Raw genomic sequence first — 21729 nt, 5'->3', positions numbered from 1 at the left:
TTGACACAGTCTCTCACCGCACCCCAATACGCAGACTCCATGATGCAGGAATCCAGGACAAGACCCTCGACTGGATCCGCTCCTTCCTCTCTAGCAGCACGCAGTGGGTCAGACTGCCTTCTTTCCTCTCAGACCCTACACCTACCACCTGCAGAGTCCCCTAGGGCTCCTCCCTCAGCCTGACGCTCTTCAACATCTACATGGCTCCACTAGCCCCCATCGTCGGGACCTACGGACTCAACATTGTGTCATATGCAGACGACACCCACCTCATTCTCTTCCTATACAACGAACCCAACACCACCAGACACAACTTTCGAGAAGGTATGGAAGCCGTCGCCAAATGGATGAAAAACAGCTACCTACAACTAAACACCAACAAAACAGAAGTACTCATCATGGGTCCAAATCCCGACGCCTGGAGCAACACATGGCGGCCCCCCGCCCTCGGAATCCCGCCAACCCCCATGGACCACGCATGCAACCTGGAAATCATCCTGGACTTCGAGCTCAAAATGGACCGCCAGATCAACTCCATCTCATCTTCCTGCTTCCACACCCTCCGCCTCCTTTGTAAGACCTTCAAATGGATCCCCCTTGAACACAGAAAGACGGTCACTCAAACAATGGTCACCAGCAGACTCGACTACGGCAACGCACTATACGCCGTAATAAACTAAAACCTTACCCGCAAACTACAGAACATCCAGAATGCCGCTGCAAGACTGGTCCTCAACCTGCCAAAACACTGCCACATCTCCCCGCACCTGCGCACACTTCACTGGCTCCCCGTCGCGGCGAGAATCACCTTCAAGATACTCACCCACGCACACAAGGTCCTCCACGTCACCGGACCAGCATACCTGAACAGCGGACTCAAATTCCACGCACCCCAAAGGCCCCTACGATCAGCCCAGCTCTCCAACGCCGTGGTCCCCCGCACCAGAAAGATCAGTTCGGGAGGCCGCTCCTTCTCCTACCTCGCAGCCACAGCCTGGAACGCCCTTTCGCTCCACCTTAGACAGACAACATTGCTCCCCATCTTCGCAAGAAACCTCAAAACCTGGCTCTTCGACAGACCCCCTCCTTGATGGAATGGGACCTGCTCCCCCCCACCCCTAGCACCTCGAGACCCTACGGGTGAGTAGTCACACTTGACCAAATTCCTACTGAACAAATAAAGGAGAGAATGTGTTGATTTCTCTGAGTTAGGGACACCACCCATCCAATGATATCTATGCACAGAAATTTGACCTGGAAGGTCATGCTCCCAGTACTAATCCTACTCTACAGTGCACGCATTCGCCTCTGTTCCACAGTGCAAGGCGGAGTGTTGTGCTAGGTAGCTGGTTTCTGCACCAATGCAGGGGGTGACACCAGCAGTAGGCCAATCTTTGTGTGTATGACACTGTCCTACGTGTTCTCCTCTGTCATGCAACACAGAACACCGATATTTGTTGCACTGCTTTAGGCGAAATATTAGTAGATCTAAGCCAAATCTGTATGTCAAGCTCTCAATATGGCGGCCTCCTCTGGGATGCGGGAAAAGAGTTCATGGTGTCCTCCGGAGGAGTGGATAACGCAAATCGCCTGAACATACCGGCGGAACGAGCGACTGAGCCCCGATGACAGCGGGCACTGCAGATAAACTTGCGTGAGTAATTTGACCGCCTTGAACCCGGGAGTAAGCGGCTGCTACCCCCTCCCCCCCATGGCACTTCAATATTCCCCTACTGCAGCAGGCTTGAAGAGTTACCTCTTTTGTGGCCACAATAATGGAGCCTGGCTGCTAGACAGGTACCTGCTGGAAACGGGGGCACGCCAGAAGTTTGCAGGGCACGAACCCCCACCGCCTGGGCCACACTACACGCGACAGTCTCCCAGGAGATTCCCCTCCGGTGTAGTGTCCTGGTGAGAATACACTCGAGGAGGATGTCTGACTCCAACATGGCGGCCATGCGAGCCCCACTCACCAGGAAACAGCGGTTGAGGGATCCCAGAATACCCGGGTGCCTGACCTCGACATGGTCACCACACAAATGGTCTAAACAACTAGGCTTCTACCTACTATTCCCCACTCTTGAAGCCCTTTCTCCACCCACCCCCTTCTCACTTCACCAGACTGCAGTTAATAGGGAAGGCCCTCCACCAACTCCGGACTCCATGGACTGGCTCATCGAGTGCACTCCAGCGAGGCTAGGGGTGCTCCCCCACATCCTCCCCCACCTGGCTCTCCCATCAAGACATAAATTATTGGATCTTCCTCCTGACAGTTGAGACCTAGCTAGCTGACCGATGCCCCGTGGAGCTACCTGTTTAGCTAAAGAGGAGATGGGTTGTGGACTTATCACCTATCCTCTCACCATCTTTGTCCCAGTGGCCAGCTGGAGAACGTAGCTGAAGGCTCTCCCCAGTAACACCAGGACCGATTTCTCTCCTGACCTTACTTCCCTCCTCCCCTTTCTCCCTACCCCCTACCCCTCTCGAGTCTTGACTTTGGATCAACTCCTGTTCCTCTCTCTATTACGGTGGAACCCGAAACGCATACATGGCTGAATCCCAGTGGAGCTGCACCGACAGCTATAGGGGAGATTGGCTCCAGCACACCGCCATGGCCGTCACATACCCAGCCGGACTTCTGACATTTGTCTTGTTTCTTCCCCGGTGCTGCTTTTGCTCTTTTATTGTTTTCCTGCTGAGACCTAGCTGTTTGTCTGATGCCCGGTGGAGCTACCTGATAGCTAAAGAGGAGATGGACTGTGGACTTCCCCCTCGTTCGTCAACTACCTAGCCAGACTGTGGGCAGACCCTCGTTCGTCTCTCCATTCTATCTAACTCCTACCCCTTTACCCCACCCCATTACCCTTCTAAACTCCATTTATTTAGTCTTCTACACTCTTGAAATGTTTTTCTAGTAACTGATGTAACGTGTAAATGAAGTAATTTTATAATATCTGTGGAACCTTATGTAAAGCGCTCCGGGTCTAGCCAGCGCTATATAAAACTTTTAAAATAAATCTATACGCTATGAATACGAATTTGCGTCCTTGGCACGATTCAAACAGGTTTAAGACAAGTCATGGTATTAACCTTTGAGGGTTCTACCATGAATAAAATGATTCTACATATATATTAAAATCATGGCTTTCTACTGAGTGTATCCAAGCTACTGAATCATAAAGACATTAAGGACTAACAATTATGCAGCTTTAGCACATGTAGTAAGTTCCCACAATAGTCCTGAAACTCATCACTTTTTCCCATCACGTTGAGTCACACCATGTCAGATTCTGGATCTGCATTGTTGCAGCTCCTGGATGGGCTTCCTTCGTTTGCATGAAGTGCAAAATATATCTCTAACCATCCTGAAAGGGGCGGTGCTAGGAATAAACTGTTGTTGGCTCAAAGTGTTACAAGCGCCCTTTATCATAACATGGCCTCAGAAAAACACAGACACTCATATCAAACATTTTGAATGAACGGCTTTTTAAAAAGCATACTTTCAGTTCTATAACATCATGCGCGCCAAGGCACTAGCATCACGGTGCCAAACATTCTGAGGAACAAAAAGTGCAGAATATTAAGCCACATTTCAAATGCAACCGACAAGGTAATGATAAACTTCAGAACTCTCTAAAATCTTCGAGATTCTCTATGTAAGTGCCAAACATGTCTGGAATCCAAAGGCAATTTAGCAGGTGAACAGATCTTGTCCAAGTTTTGTAATGTTTCAAAACGATTGCCAGAATCTGTCCTAAATTAAACAAATAAAACATAGTTTGTCTCTCTGTTAACCACCTGAAAAGTCCAAAAGATATCCATGTGTACGAAGGTATGTGTAAAAGGGAGGTACAACAAAAATCCAGAACACAGCTTTTGGAAAATGGTATACTTTGTGTGCGTTTATTTGTATTTCTCCAACATTTTAGCCTAGTCGCCTGGGTCTAATTGAGTTTACAGTTTACAGAACATTTCTTTTAAAATGTTTGCAACGACAGTTGACACATTGAAATCTCCCAAAGGCAAAAACTACGTTATAGGAATCAACAAATCTACAAAATGGATTATCACTAGGCATCTAATCTGGAATTACCAGACGGAGCCATTCTGGATTGAAAACTACAAAACAAGCATTGGCAATGCCAGTAGGCCTTGCTGTAAAGGAATGTTGCATGTAAATGTGAAGTATTGCAAGTAAATAGCATGGGAATTAATATGTATTTGAGTAGAAGCAAAGAACTGTAGAATAATATTGGTGTAGGTTCAAAGGTCATGTGATAATTACACTGTCATGCCAGCCCTAAAATTCAGTGTTTGTTAATTAATGCCCTCCTTCTATCCTTTTATGTGTAAATCCCGGTAAAAGCGATCACGGTGAATTATCCTGTTATTTAAGACACTTTTTCAGCATTATCGTGCCATGTGTGTGCCCCTGAAAGTTCAAACTCAGACAGCAGGATAAATAAACACAATAATCACAGCTTCATGGAGGACAAGCACTTTTTTGTGGAAGCACACAACTTCGGCCTAATTAAAAAAAGTACTCCTGGCTCCCAAAATGTGGGTGGAGTCAAAACCCCTCTCTAATGTTGCACACATAATGTTCTGGTGACAGCTGGGCTGTCAAGCCTGACAACAGTGTCAGAACAGGTCTACAAGTCCTGTGCAGGCAGCAAAAACACACAGGAGGTCATGATAATGCAATACTTCAGGGAATGACACAGATGTGGTTGTACCTGCAACTAATCTCTAGGTCCACTGGAGAATTCAAATGCCTCATGTACATTGCCTATCACTGTCATCTTCAAACACTGTAGTAAGAAACATTTGAAGTTCATTCTGGAGGGGACAGATCAGGAAAGTATTGAGGTAAATCTTTGGAATGCAGATTATTCAGGCAATCCTTTAAATTGGTTTTACAGAATATTCTCTGTTTTATTTTCAGTGAGTTAAGATGCACTTTTAGCAATCATCTCACGTTTCTCACCCACACAAAGTCCAACTATGTTACAGGTCACTGGATGTTTGTGTTATAACTCACTGGGTCTAAGAAAGCCTTTCCTTTTACACACATTCATGTTTTATTTTAGTTAGCATTTTAAGCATGACCCAGATACATATAAAGACAATATGCATATCAAAGAAAGTGGACAAGGATGAAAAAAGAATGTCAGCGCACTCATAATCCCACTGGTAAGTAAAATAGGAAAAAGAAAAAAAATCTGAGAATCAAATAGTGCCTTCAACACAGTAGCACGCAAACTTAAGTCGCTCAAGATTTGAGTAATATAGGTCACATCAAGACCATTAAATTGAATCAGAGAATCCAGGGCAGTGTACAGTACCACCTTTGCAAACATGATAATGGGGTCAGCAGTGGAAGGAATGATATTAGTTGGCACCCCCTAACATACAAACCTTCCCTTAAACAAGTGTGGTAGGCATGCAACCAAGATGTAATCCATTGACATGGTATACGGTTACAAGGAGGGGTTATTGACCCAGAAGGACAGGACAATGGCAGTGATTGTCTTTTTGGAGAAAAATGAATTCCCCAGATGCCATTAAGAATAGGAATCATTTAGCCTGTAACCCAACTTATCACAGCAAATTTGTGATCCAGTTTCCGTGTGCAGATGGCGGTTTTATTTTCCCTCTCCTGAGTATGCACATGCACCATCTTTGCCACAGACAATGGCATGGCAAGCAATCATTTCATGTGGTTAAAGATCAATGTAATGTCCTGCAGATCATGCAGGATCACTAATTCTAGGAATGACACAAAGTGTATGTCACTCCAGTCTCTCAGAGAATGCCACAAAGATAGCCAGAAGAACCTTTGGACAAGCCATGAATCATGTCCCTGCTTGGTTGACTATAGAATCAGCAACAAGAAGTTTGGCTCAAATTTGCTTTGTGGTATTTTAAGAGGACTAAGGTCAGTCCTAGAGAACTGCAAAAAATATCTAAAAATGGACTGGCTTTTCTTAGACCTCCACAATATGTTGTAAGTAGGTTGACCAGGTCTCCTCAGTGCAGCTTTTCTGAAGGTGCTGTTGCATTTCTGTCATGATGATTCAATATGTGGACTCTGAGTATTTTTCTCTGATTAGTGTCTCATATAGACTAGAAACTAATCTATTGCAATTTCCCCATTTATACAGGTAATCATACAAAATCAAGTTCTGTAGGAAGAATTTAATCTGGACTCTGGTCAAAGTAGAATTCAGTTTGTAGGTCCGAGAAAGGTTTCAGAAAATCATCCAACACCATCTGACCCATGATCATCACTTCTCTTGAGGGCAAATCTGTACAGTGAAATGATTCTCTGCCTATGAGCAATTCAGTGTTATTCTGTAAAGGGGCAACCGGAGGCATAAATCCTTTTAGACCTAGAGATTTATCCATTTAGACCTAGAGATGCAAGGACAACCACATCTGTTCATTCCTGAAGTATTTTATTCTCATGTGCTTTGTCATTAGTGCAAGATATTTAGAACTGCTATGTCTTTCTGTAGATAGCTTTTCAGAATCACCCAGTCTGGTAGTTCAATTTGGCAAAACAGCAGTCAACCTGACGTGATAAAGGCAAACAATTTAGACTTTTAAAATCATGAACATCCTTCCCCATATGTATAACTTTATAGGGAAGGGATTTTTGCAGCAGGAAAAGGCATGAGTTCCTGATAGGCAGCATGCCAAACACATGAAGCCACCAGCATTTTAATCGTTATGACTCTATCTCACCTTAGCTTCTGTAGTCTCCCCAATTTCACAAAGACCTGATTCATCCTACCTGTTATCACAGATTATCTTTCACAAGACAAGAAGTATTACCACTCATCAGAATGCCCAGATACTTGAGTGTACATGGTCTAAGTGAGATATCCCTCTGTCATGCAGAAAGTCATGGGTAATCCTTGCTCCTAGTCGACTTAATTTTGTACGCAAAAAAGAGTGAGAGCCTAGAGATTGTATCCGTAAGATCGGCTAAGGAAGTACCATGTGTAGACACAGTCACTAATATGTCATCAGGGTATGGCATCAGTTTAAGTTTGCAAACCACCATGTCTATTCCCTGAATCATTACAGAGTGAAGTGTGTTGTGCATGACATTCATCTTCCAGGATTTTGTTTTTGGTGAAACCAACCAGAGATCAAGATGCAGTCGAAAAGGCGCATGGTCCTAAATTCTAAATGCAGTAGTTGCACAACAAGCAAGAGGACACAGGACAAAGACTAAGTTACCATTTCCCTCATTTAAAGAAGCAAACTAATCACCGGGTGAAGAAACCTGTTGGTCCTATTTGTATTTCTATGAACTAAGGAAAAATCTAGATTGTATTTGGAACTAAAATAATGTCTCCCTAGGCGCAAACTCAAGATAAAAGATTTGATTGAAATAATCTACCTTGCCATGTCAACCAGGTATACCTTGAATTGTAATTGAATAAGCATAGTTTAAGTGAGGTAGATTTGACTGTGACTCAAAAACTGGCTCTTTGACTAGTCGAAGCTGCTACTAACCCCCCGCCCCCGCCCCAGCGCCTTGAGACCCTCACGGGTGAGTTGTGCGCTTACAATTCCCTGATTGATTGATTGACTGTTAAAATTGATGTGTTCCTAAAAGTACCCTGTTTCTCTGCAGTACACTCAGAACACCTGGAGACACACAACCCTGCTGAGATGGAGTTGATCAATTACAAGTGTAACAACTCATGGTCATCGGTTGGTGAGATATTTGTTATGTTAACCCACCCCCAATTCCCTTTGGTGCTCATTGCATAGGCATAGGTTTTGTGATTGCATGGTGCATTGAGGGACATGGCAGGACATTCTCCTTGCGGAACTCCTGCTGGGTCGAGACTACAGGTTGGTACCTCTGGGCACTAAATTTAGATTCTGACATCCGCACAGAGAAAGATAGGACAGTCAGGGTCTCTTGCAGAATTTTAACTGACACCCCTCTTACAGACTGGCTATGAGGAAGACTACAGTTGGCAAAGGATGGCAGGTACATCTATGTGGTTCACAAATATTTTGATGGGGAACCATTGCTACCCTTTTTATGGATGGGAGAGTTTGCTGTTTTTAGATTAATTTGCGATGAGGTTGCTGGGAAAAGAAGGATAGACAATAATAAGAGGTCTGCAAAGGGAGCAGAAGCAGGAGTAATCATGCATATGAGGACCCATCATCAGTGTGACTATTAGTTAGCAAATTATTGCACGAGACAGTGTAAGTGTTAAAACAATCACTTGGAACTTACAGGGACTTAAAAGTTTGGCCAAGAGGTACAAAGTGCAGGTATATATAAAGAGAAGTTTGCAAATTGAATTTCTTGAAGAGACTCACCTGACAATAAAAAAGGGAAAAGTGCTACAGAAACAATGGAAAGGCGAGATATAATGAATTACATTTTGGCCTATGTCCAGAGATGATTATCTGGTTTAGACCTGTATCCCTTTCCAACTGACTGAAGAGAAAATGTTAGAAGGATAGACACATTGTAAAAAGAGAAGACTGGATGGGAAGGACATCTTTAGGTAATGTTTATGCCACAAATGTAGATCAGGTTGGATTCACATATACTTTAGCACAACAGTTATCCAAGGTTATCAACCTCTCACTACTCAGAGAAAGCTACTGTAACTGTGTTGAATATGTTACTATCAACAGATCACACCAATCATTACCTGATTTACTGATGGCTAAAGCATCACAGGCACTACACAAGTGGACATTGCAGTCGGTGTTTGGAAGGGGTGGGTGGGAAAACCATGAAATAGAGGCGGTGGAAGTGGTTGGTGCCTATAACCCCCTCTTGATCTTTGTTGTCTGTTATCATAGTTAGATTCACTGCCCGTAGAGTCTGATCTTCCGGAATTGTTACTGCTTGCATCATCCGAAGAGGTATCAATGTTGGGGAAAACATAATCATCTTTGATGTATGGATATATTTTTTCTTTATCAAACCGTCTGACATCCTTTTGTAACTGGTTGATCTTTTGTTTGGTAAGGTATTCTTTATGCTCATTCATTTCTAGATTGATTTCTGAAAATTTTGATTTGAATGCTGTGATAGAAATCCCTGTCTTCAGTCTGTTCTCGGATAAGGTGATTTGAATGAGTAGGTCATCCGATAGACGCTTTGCTGTGTTAATGATGAGCACCAGCCAATCGCGAGTGCATTTCCAGGATATTCTTGACCATTCACGATGGAACGTCAGATCTTCCAAGAATATCCTGGGGGCCAGAGTTATTAGAAGTCCGTTGGGAGCGATATTGGCTCTGAGATATTCCGTCATTATGGTTCCGTGTAATGCTGTTTTTATCTGTAATTTCTTCAGTGTTTGGAGCGACTTCCAGTCGTCATTCCCGCTGCCAGTAGGTATACTGCCATCTTCTGCTAGTAATGATGGTGCCTTCAGGATCTCGGCTAACACATCATCGTCAAAACTCAGACCGGGGCTGTCCACAATGCCAGGATAGTGTGCGATTAATGATCACTTTTGTGTTACAAAGTGAAAAAAAAGGGAGAGGGAAAGACCAAAGGGAGAGGATAGAAGATATGGTTGTCCCACGGCTAACAGCCATACTAAATTTCGACTAAAATATAAGAGGGGGGGACAAGGAGCTAGTTAGAAATAGGTCCTGAACCAGTGCTCCTAAATGTAGTACATAACCAATGTGGATGGTATCAGTTCCTAAAGGGAGGGAAAACACTACAGCAAACAGATAAGCTGTAGGCGGTAAGGGAAATCTCTGAAGGATATGTGAGTGTGCAAAGAGGAGAGAGGGTACTCCTATGTGTGATAGGTGGTGCCCTCACACACCCTTACGAGCGTATAGCATCATCATTGGGCATAAGCTCCTCGTGGGGGTGGCGCTGCAGTCCCTCACGGCCCTATTCAAGGGCTCTCTGGCGGAGATCTTTTTAGGAGTTGCCGCATTTGTGTATGAGGGTATGTGGGTTGGGAGGTGATTGTGGGTGCGAGATAAAATAACCCAGGGGGCCTAAACAATTTATTGGGATGTCCCCTAGATCAGAATAAAAAATTCACGGGGATGGAGACGCACATTAGTGCCACATTGAGAGGGGCAACCGAACAAATAAGATCCCGCTGCTCTCAACCCGTGTAGTGAGTATCTAAAGTGTGAGATGTTGAAAGGGAATTTGAAAAAGAGGCAGACACACTGACTGAGAATCTGATCAAGAGAAACTACCCCCAAAGAATCGTAAGACAAGCTCGAAAACGAGCTAAGAACAATCATAGACAAGCCTTATTAGAAGTCAGAGAGAAAACCACAACAGACATACTGACCTGTGTTACATCTTTCACTCCCAACTCCAACAGGATTGAGAAAATCATTAAAAAACATTGGAGAATCCTCGAGACAGGGGACTTCCAACCAGGCCCTAAGCCTCTGTTTGCTTTTAAAAGGACACAGAATCTGAGAGATATCTTGATACACACACGTCCGAGAAACATCATCCGGAAACAACCTACACTATGGACTTTACCGCCGGTAGTAGGTCAGTATCCATGTGGTTCATGTGCAGTATGTCCTCAGACAAGCATCACAAAGGAACTTGACCTGGGACTACCCAGACCCTGGCAGCAAACACGTCACACTAACTGCAACACCAAAAGCTGTGTTTATCTCATTACATGTCCCTGCGGTTCCCAATACATAGGCATGATAGTCAGATCAGTCAAGGTTGGTATTGGGGAACATAATAGTACTATCCGATGCAGACGATCAGCAACCAGGTTGCAAAGCCATTTTCTGGAGAAAAATCATCCCTCAGAAAGCCTACGATGGACTGTTATTGAATCTAATCCTCACTGGACAGCGTCAACATTATTTAGACAGGAGCAACGTTGGGTTTTCAAACTCAGAAATAACAAGGGGGGACTCAACGAAGAGATACCCTGGGTTGATCTTTCTCACTGAACCAATACCATGCAGGGCCTCTTTGGATTCCACCTATCCCTCATATGTCACACACTGCACATGGTGGGCCCTTACCAACTCATCGCCATACATTATAAGGACTTTGTATTCTTTCCATAATGAGCAACATTACAAATTCTCTTCTACCTTTGTTACAATACGATTGGATAACCACCCCCTCTTTTTAAAGAATACCCTGCCGTTTGAGGCTCATACACTGTCCTCTCAGTTCTTATTCACCATTCTAAGATGGCCACCCCCATTCCTCTTGCGTTTATCGCATTATCCCCCGTCGCAGCAGGATGACGTTTTCACCTGCACCCTACGATGCGACCAGCAGCTGTTTATATTCCGGCAGCTCCTCTTCCGTATCGTCACCGGCGGTACTGGAGGACGGGTAGGTTCCCCATTTTTTGAGGAAGGACGACTAGTAAGTATACCGAGCCCGCCACTGCCGAGACTCTCAAGGAAATACCCATCGATATACGGTCCCGTTAATCCCCTCCCCGACCTTTTTGTGTTTAGCCTCCTCTCTCCCGCGGTACTGCTGAAGGAGCCCATCTTCGCTGCGGGGAGAGTAGGCATACATATGTATTTATATTTATATTGATGTATGTTTTTATGGCAGAAAGTGTCTCTCATCTTCCTTTTTACATTATTCCACCATAGAAGACACCCTTGGTCCCCCATTGCATGGACTCCTCACTTGTAGCACTTTACAAGTACTCTACGCCTCACCTCTTCTAGGGAAGGCACGGTTACCCTATGCAGCAGTAATTTATCTTTGAACTAGCACTTTTGTGCAATGCATGCTTCGTAATTGAGAGTGGTCTTCCACATTATTGAAAGGAACGATGCACCCAGCCCCACTCGCCATCCATTCGTACCGCTAATCGCCCAAGGTACGGCACTTTGGCTGTGTATAAAACTGGCACAGCTGACCACCAGCACCTTCACTATGTGCACTCCCATTTCCTTTCCATTACACCTTCTGGTTCCCATGTCAAGCATGCGGACTGTGACGTTGTGACTAGTGATGTATATGCATGCTCCCTCGAGCACCCTCTCTTGTCCATTTTTTAGCATGGGAACTGTGACGCATGACCAGTGATGTATGCGCATGCTTTCTCTATGAGATATCACGTGCACTTGGCACTTGGGCACATATATGTGCGCATTTTAGCCCATTTTTGAGACAGTATCATATATGAGATATGTTACTATTTTTATCTTCTCTCTCTACTCCCCTCCTATGTCTCCGTTTAGGCTGTGGATAGGACTTACGTATAAGAACGTGTCCCAAGACAGTACTTGTCAAGCCAAACCTACAAGAAGGTTATATATGGGAATATAGGGTGTCTTTCCTGATTCCCATAGTCTAAGTTTTCTGTTTGGTCCTGATGAAGCGCTCTAGGATCCACTAGGGACCCACTTACAGCGCGAAACATGTCGACCCCTTTCAACATCTAACACTTTAGATACTCACTACACGGGTTGAGAGCAGCGGGATCTTATTTGTTCGGTTTCCCCTCTCAATGTGGCACTAGTGTGCGTCTCCATCCCCGTGACTTTTTTAATCTGATCTAGGGGACCTCCCAATAAATTGTTTAGGCCCCCTGGGTTATTTTATCTTGCAACCACAATCACCTCCCAACCCACATACCCTCATACACAAATGAGGCAACTCCTAAAAAGATCTCCACCAGAGAGCCCTTGAATAGGGCCCGTGAGGGACTGCAGCGCCACCCCCACGAGGAGCTTCTGTTCAATGATGATGCTATACACTCGCAAGGGTGTGTGAGGGCACCACGTATCACACATAGGAGTACCCTCTCTCTTCTTTGCACACTCACATATCCTTCGGAGATTTCCCTTACCGCCTATAGCTTATCTGTTTGCTGTAGTGTTTTCCCTCCCTTTAGGAACTGATACCATCCACATTGGTTGTGTAGTTATTTGGAACTTCATCTTGTTTGTATTTGTGAAACATCTGTGTTGTGTTGTCTCCTGCCGGTGATGTAACCCATGAATAGAACACCTCTGTCCTACATGCTTCGTGAACCTCAACCATGAAAGTAACATCTCCACCCGCAAGTGTGAGCTTATGTCGTAGTATTAGCAATGTTAAGTGTGTCAGTGTCGTCGTCTCCTGACATAATGAATTACAGAGAGGGTAATACAATGGGAATTACTCATTTGAAGTGTTTAAGTTTAAACCTGCAACCAGTGCATAGGAGTTGCCTACACAACTGACGAGAATGTCCCTGCCACCCCGGACATCTCCAGTTAGGCGGTGTGTAGCGGTCCCTAAGTATACCAGAGAGAACTACTCAGTCTCCATTAAATAAGAACCCAATCTACCATGTTTGGGACGGCATGTGGCACAGTTTCCACTTTTCAGTAAGACCTGCTGTTTGTTGGCCAACATAATGTTGGCATAGTGCCAGACTGATTCCATGCACCCACTCAGGATATGTTGGCTTATAGTCATGCTAGCTCACAGTGCACCCATAAGTACCCCTAAACCTAGGACGTTAACAAATGGTGTAGGCAACCTCTGAACATGACAACTTTGAGCCCAAAGGAATTGTGGTAATAGATCAAGAACCCTTTCGCTCAGTCACTCACACTCTCTCAGAGAGATATACAAGAATTACGCACAGGAGTGTTTTCAATATTTATTAAACCATCATGATTGTATAAAATATATGCACTGCAATGATTAATAAACAGAAGCAGACAAATGTGATTAGCAATATAATGACAGTGAATGAAAGAATGAACGATTCCACCATTGTTCTAAAGCAGTCTATATAGGCTGAAATATAAGTGCTCTTCATAGTGTACTCCTACTTATGCATTCCCTAACCTAGATGTCTATGGCAGGTGTTCTGCCAAGAATCCCCTACTGGATGATCTAAATCCCCTTCACCTGAAGTTTAGGTATGTAGGTCCCCGTCTTGGTCACAGGTTGGACTTCCCTCCTCGCACAGGGTAAACAGGAATAAACTGTGCTGAATTGCCGACAACAGCAATAACCTCGCAATGGCAGCAAAGTGCTCCTCTAATTAAAGTATGGAAATGCGCTTGCACTTATACCAACAGCATTCATACCTCTGTGTCAAGACCTCAGCGGAGCTGACATTGCTGATTGTCTCTGTGATAGCACCGTCACCCTATGGACGAATACCAAATAACAGCATTTGCACAAGGTATGTTCAGGTCCCGTACCGAATGCTCAAGGTGTCATGATAGTGTACTTATGAAGTGGATTTGTAAGCAAAGTGGATGCACCATCACGAAGGTAAATGTGTGTAAAAAGCCAGCGCGTGCAAAAAGAAGGCAACTTCAGAAACGCGTACATGCAAAATGGCAGTGTTTCTTCTCGGGCCCCACCTACCCACAAAACACAGGTGTTGGTACACTGCTAGGAGCAGAAGTTACTGTTTGGCAAGTGATGGGTGGGACAAAAACAAAAGCCATTAAAAAGGTTGAAATAAAAATATGAATATATAATAGTGGAACAGTATAAATGAGAAGATTTGATTTGACTACAATTAAAAGACATTGCAAAACACATAGCACAATATAGTGTTAGAATTTAACAAAACATGTGATAAAAATCTCTTTACAGTGTGTTAGTGAGAATGTCGCCATGAGGGCATGCCTGTGTGTTGCATTGCAAGACCTTCCCTGTGTGTCCTTGCTTCAGTTACAATAATTCTGCCCCAGCTGAAGCGACCAATCTCATGAGTTGCTTTATGAATGTATATTAAAATGAACATTAACACAACATGTATGAATTTATTAGGCTTGTGTTACAGTGTGTTTAGGACAGGTATATATATGTGTGAACAGCAACTAACAATGCAGATATGAGTGAAGGAAAGATCTTGTGTTAGTATGTTTGGTTTTAGAGACATCGGGCAAGGTGGGGGATATTACAATCTTACCTGGCACTATATTAGTGTTGTCTGGAAGAGGCATGCCCATATTTCAGATTGGGTTGCTTTGTGGAGAGGATAGACTTCTTGGGGGTGGGAAGGAGATGACACCGAGTTGGCTCTCCAGAAATGACTTCAGCCAGCTGAATCCTGGAGAGCATCTCCTTCACCTGCCTCCTTTCATCTTGCATCTTCTTTTTAATAACCCCCACATTACTCTCCCAATGCATTGACAGTCTGTCAGCTCTTGCCATCAGGCTGCCATTTGGGCTCAACTGAGTGTGAATGAATACAGCCCATGAAGTTGTTTGCAGAATTTTACTACAAAATGTACTGCAAGGCCACTATCCTCCTCAGTAAAACGTTTCTTCCTCTTGAAGTTAGTGGGGGTCTGCATGGTTCTGCCTAACGGGATGGACTGCAGGTTCCAGACAAAGCGAAAAAAGGCAGATCCTATGGTGTGGGCAGTAATTATGTTGCTGTACAGAAATGTGTGTCAGGCATGCCTGATTTCTTTTAGGTGTATATAATTTTCCTGTTCAATTTCATACAGAAGTCTATTCCCTACGATGTGGTGGTCTCCACCCCAACTGTGGATGGACCGTCTCAAGTGTAGATGTCTCACCACATACAGTGCAGTTGTAAGTTACTTTTTGTAGCTAGACAGGCATAAATTACTATGTTTCTGACTCTACCTCCTAAATTTTACGATTGGAAAGGGTGAGTAGGTTATAGTACTAAAGTTACTCAAATGTTTTAGAGTTGATGTGCATGTTTACCTTACTCACAGGTTTAACTTCCCTTTGTGAATAGGCCCCATCGAATTTTGTATATTCTCTCCGAATTTCCGTGAATCCTTGGTCACATTACCAGCAATTATCATGAGCGACTAAACCTGCCCTTTCAACCTCTTTTGAGACGAGTGTCTATTATGTAGAACTTTAAAATCTAAGAATTCAAGTCTTGAATTTATCATGTGTGGTAAGAAGTTCATACTAGTCAATGATTTGTACATCCTTACGAGCATTCTTTCCAAATGTTGTCCGGCGGTTGTCTTATTTCCCTGAGCAAGTGTGTGCTATGATCAGGTTGTAGAGACCAAAAATTACTCCCTTGTAGTTTTCTCACATTTTTAGATATGTTCTAGGAGGTGATGATTTTTGTATGAGTAGTCTTAATTGTGAATACGTTGTCCACAATGACACAGTTGTCTGAATTGCCAAAGACATTTGTCACCTAGTCTATACTCATTTTGGTTATGTTGGACTGTTGGAAAGGTTTGATTTCATCTAGTACAAACAATTCATCTAAATATAGTATACCTGTTAGGCCTGGCTCTTTTTGCAGGTTTATCCCCCCACCTTTTGCCTTCTATTTGTATGACCCTGTTTTTGTTGGCTATAGGACTCTGGGCACTTTACCACTGCTGATCAGCGCTAAAGTCATATGTTCTCTGTGTAGCTTGTGATTCTGATTGGTTATCCATTATTGGCATATTTGATTTACTAGTAAGTCTCCAGTAAAGTGCTCTGAGTGTGCAAGGGCCTGTAAATCAAATGCTGCTAGTGGGCTTGCAATACTGGTTGGGACACCCACATAAGTAGCCCGGTAAATGTGTCTCAGACCTGCCACTGCACTGTATGGGGCATATTCTCAAGAACGTGTAACAACCATCGCAAAAGTTACTTAACGCAACCTACAACATCGCAGTCCATTGCGGGAATTTTACGCCGTGTTAACCAGGTATTCCCAACAAGGCGGTAAAAAACAATGCCACGCCGCAAAAATGCAAAACACGAATGCAAAAAAAGCTGCGATGAGGCCAATCGTGATACAAAAAGCTGCGAAAACCAGCTGCAGGCCTGCAAATCTCACACGTCTGGCGGGAAAATGCACTATAAAAGCTACAAAAACAACACACCAGAAACAATCCAAAGTGCCTAGCAACATGGATGCACCATGACCGAGCGCAGAGGCCAACGCGAACCCCACAACCCCCACAGACCACCAGCAAGAAACAACAGGTTTGGGGAAGGCCAAGAAGAAGAGGGAGAGGAAGATGGGGTGCAGTTCGCAGGAAAACAAGACCAGCGTCACGGAGGTGACAGAACACAACCAGCAACTGACCCATAATCAGACTATCTGGAATGCAGCCAGAGTGTCGATGAGGACAATGGAGGAGGCCAAGAGGCGCTGGCATGACCTGAAAATCTAAACCAGGCACAAAGCCGCTGCCAACAGGAAGGCAGCAATGGCCACAGAAGGTAGGAGTCCTGCACCACAGGAGGAGCTGGAGGAAATGGAGGCCACAGTCAACAGTGCGGAGACGGTGCAAGGAGTCAGGAGTGTGGACACAGCTCGGGAGGACCTGACACAACATCAACAGGGTGAGTAAAGACCAGGGAATGTGGGGATGGGGGGAGATGGGCACAATAGCACACATGCACAACCATGTGTAGCACACTGCACACCCACATTTACCCAGGGTCATTTCCCCCATCCCCGTGGCACACTGCAGCACACACACATAGCAATCGCAGCGCATCCCATGACAATTTGGCACAAAGTGCAACACCGACACTGCAGAACACGTGACACAACTGTGTCCACCCATGCGCAGAAACAGGCCAATCACATGTGACAGAGCAGCGAACTGTGAGATGCATATGTACGGGTACAACCTCACATCAGTCATGTAGTCCAAATGTCCACTGTCCCCACTCAAATTGCCAGCACCGCCCAAAGAGTCACAATGTACATTGTCACACAGTGTGCATGTCTACAAGAACAATGTGCAAACATGAATATCAACACAATGTCAACATGCATCTCTGCTTCACATTGCAGAGGGACAAAAACACCTCCAGCAGGTCAGACCGGACAACCCATCAGTGAAGCCGGAGACGACCACCACACCTTCAACACCGACGCACTACAACAGCCCATGGACATACCACGCAACCCACTACCAGAACCAGGGCAGACAAGCTACTTAGAGGAGAACCCAGCCCCTGCAACAGACCACACAGCATGAAGCACCCGCAAGCATGGCAGGCTCACAACACTTCACCGACCCACACATGGCACCCCAATGCCAGGTGTCAGAATGCCAAAAGGAGGTGGCCGAACAGGAGCAGGTGTGGTCTGAACCCATGGAAGCAGGCTCACAACACTTCACCGACCCACACATGGCACCCCAATGCCAGGTGTCAGAATGCCAAAAGGAGGTGGCCGAACAGGAGCAGGTGTGGTCCGAACCCATGGAAGTCGAACTAGATCACATACGTGGGTGTCTATTACCCTACCGGGACCACCTATACCCCACAAAGGAGACCCACACTGCCATAGAGACACATGCAGATGGACATTCCCAGTACAGAACCACACCCAGGGGCACGCACATATCAGTCACACACCCATGTTGGCTCTGCATACGACGGCCCATGTCCACTCCCCTTACGAATTGAGTGGGTGACGACAAAGCTACATGTCCAAGCTCTAACCTGCTGCCTGCGATGACATGTCTGCGTCCTCTGTACACAGCACAATGCAATGTCCTAGGTCCCAGGGCTCTCATGCATACAACAAGACCACAGGGACACGCATAGATCATGTTTAACTTGCTACGGGCACATACGCCCGGCACCTTTATTGGCAGGGCCACATGTACAGTGACTCCTGTGCTGGATGAGTGTGGGGTGAGTATAAGCCAGCCCACACGGAGTATTTGGTGCTGGCAACAACTTGAACAGTGGACACCAGTGCATTGGAAACAGAAAACACCTGCATAACAGAGTCAACTGCTGAGCAACATGGAGGGAGACGGAGCAAGTACAGAGGTCAACCAACATACAAACAGAAGTGTCCCTGAGTTTCAGTGCGCTGAGGTTGGGGCCCCAGAGCGGAGCGCACTCATGTGAAGAAAATGTCTAGGATTGTGTCACTTCTGGACATTCCACATGCAGCTGCAGTGGGGGGTGTCACACCTGCATCATCCTCCTCATCGTCGTCCCAGGTCTCCCACACTGCCTGAGGTGACATTGCTGCATGAGCTCTCCACAGCACATAACCAAAACAGTAATGGGCGATGATTCATGGTGCACAGAGCTAGTGGCACCTGGAGTGTTGAGCAGGGGATCAGGCAGAAGATACCATCCACGACAGGTGCAAGCAGCTCCGTCAGTCTGCCAGTATGACCGTTTCGACACTGGCAGTTGGCGGTTGGACTTGGCCCTGGTGATGGTGGCATGTGCCTCTTCCGGTGATGCGACATCTGGGCCGGTCAGGACTCGATTTGATGTGTGAGCACTGGTGGGCTGCAGTTGAGGCCGGAGGCAGTGGATGACGCAGGGCCACAGACATGTCCCGGACCTGACCAGCACAGAGTTAGTGGGCACGGATGCACTGCAGCTGGCACAGGCACCCTGCCACAGGACGGTGACTTGCGGTGCAGTCAGATGAGCCATGCGAGCTGTGCAGGTCCTAATCAATGTCCGAGGTGCATGTGGCAGAGGGTTGCGGGGGACTGTGGAAGGTGTCCTCCTGGGCATGATGCAGAGGGTGGAAGCTGTCCGGAAGCAGCAAAGGGAGGAGTGGAATGCCACAGCATAATTTTAGCCACAAGGTCAGTATCACCGACATGATCGTGACCACAACCCCAAGTTCATAGACTCAGTCGCCACCAAAGTTCAACCAGAAGGTGTCCATGGGTCTCGGGGAACAGACTCAGTGGCACCATTAATGATCCAAAACTGAATTCGAATAGTGTGACCTACTCGCCCGCAGCATAGGCAGAGAGCAGTAGTTCACGTGGGCCCACTGAATCTTGCAGATGTGATGTACCACTAAGTTCTGGTGGCACCACATCGAAGGGTGTATAGTGACATACACTCAGCCATACAGACACATGTGGTTGGGATGCCAGGCCCATACTTGGTGTCACCACATCCAAGGGAGTACAGTGAAGTATACTCTGCATTAATGTGCGTACTCGGACAATCTAAGATCAAGACTCAGTTCCAAATGTGTGTCCTACTTGTCTGCTGTGTGCTGGTGGAGTACGTCAACGATAAAGGAGTTCCGCTGGCCTGTGTCACAGAGAATGTGATGGTTCGAGGACTCTGCCAAGTTCGTGGGCCTCTGGCTTGGAGCTTGCACCGGCATGTGGTGGGCCCTCTTTAACTCACGCCGGTGTCAGCAGGTGGGCATTGAGGCCTGGGTACACAGGGCCTGGCAGGACTGGTACGGGGACCTGCGACCCGGGGTGCACAGAATCGCTGGCAACACCGCTCACGGCGTCGGCCTCATGGTGGGGTGAGAGGCACCACCCTGGCAGACATGTTGGACATTCAGGAAGTGGACCACGCCCAGAGTTACGTGCCTTTCATTGACACCCCTACGCTGGCCTGGCGTACACCGGGCCAGCCCACTCAGCTCCCGGTTACGGGGGACGTAACAAGCTACATTTCCGTGATAGTCCCCACCGGTTGGGGTGACATCGTGTGTCCACTGTCCACTACACTCCAAACACCAGCTGTGTGTGTCAGCATGGATATGTGCGTGGTCGCATACTACAGTATGGCCAGCACATCACTGCCACACTTGGCGTAGTGTACAGTCTCATTCATCGGTCACATGCCTTCTTCGCACATGCCTGGTCCCCACCTCTTCCGACATTCTGCTATTGTGTGGCTGAGGAGCCATGCCGTTGATGGCTAATGTACATGGCTGGCCCAGGTTCCCACAGTGAGTTGTGCTGTTGTGTCTGGTTGGTGTGCATGTTGTACATGAGCTTGTGATGTGTGCATTTCCTGTGTCATGTGTTGCATGATTGTGGAGTTGAGGTGTGTGCATTTGGTATTGGGAAATGGGCAGTGCGATTCCGTAGGTGCTAGCCTGGTAGCGCAGGTTGATGATGGACTGTCGGAAGGTGTGGGAATCATGCACACTGCCTGGGTTGTTTGAGGCGGCATTGGCAGGGATTCTCCGGCGGTCCACTATTGCCTACACCTTGGTGGGATACGTGCACTTTCTGTTGTGCTTCTTGTGTGCAGTGTTGCCAGGGGCCACTAGTAGGACATGTGTGCAGTCATTTGCCCCCTGACACGTGCAGGAAGCCAGCTGTGGCGTACACGCCTTGCTTTTTCTCTGGCTGTTCCTGTGCAGTGTGTGGGAAGTATAGATAGTGGGATACCAAGCTGATGGTGTCATCCATGGCCGTTGTGAGGGACTTGGATTGGCCTGGCTGTGTGACTCCTCCATCTCAGGCGGATGTTGGTTGGAGGGTACCAGAGGCCAACAGGTGCAGCACGGCCATCAGCTTTGTCTGAGGTGGGATGTTGGCTGTCCGCTGTGTTGGTACCATCAGACTGTGGGCAATGGTGGTCAAGATGAGAAGGAGGGCTGTCCTTTTGAGCATGTAGTGGGCAATCACATTCTCTGTTGTTGGGTCTGTGAGGTTGATGCATTTTTGGAGTCTCGCTGTCTTTGTCTGCGCTGCCTCAGTGTTGGACAGGGGGGGCGGCGGGTGTCTGGGGGGGTGGGGGTGGTCATGGGGGTGTTGGCGGTAGATGTTGTGGCCCTCTTGTGTGTCCGGCCCGCATGTTCAGTGGCTCCATGGCATCTGTTGTTCTTCAGGTGTGGCTGTGGGCTGGTCTCCCTTTTGCGGTCCAGGCTGCCATCCGACTTTGCACCAGGTCAGAGCAGGTGTTAATTTCCTGCCCCTAACGCGCCTTATCGCATGTTTTGTGGTCTTTTCGCAGATCTGTCTGGTCGTTGAGAATTTTGTGGAGTGGTGTTGTCACTGCTTTTTGCTCGGGAACGCCTA

The sequence above is a fragment of the Triturus cristatus genome, chromosome 6, assembly GCF_964204655.1.
Source record: "Triturus cristatus chromosome 6, aTriCri1.1, whole genome shotgun sequence".
Lineage (NCBI taxonomy): Eukaryota > Metazoa > Chordata > Amphibia > Caudata > Salamandridae > Triturus > Triturus cristatus.
Note: the sequence above shows the minus strand (reverse complement) of the source record.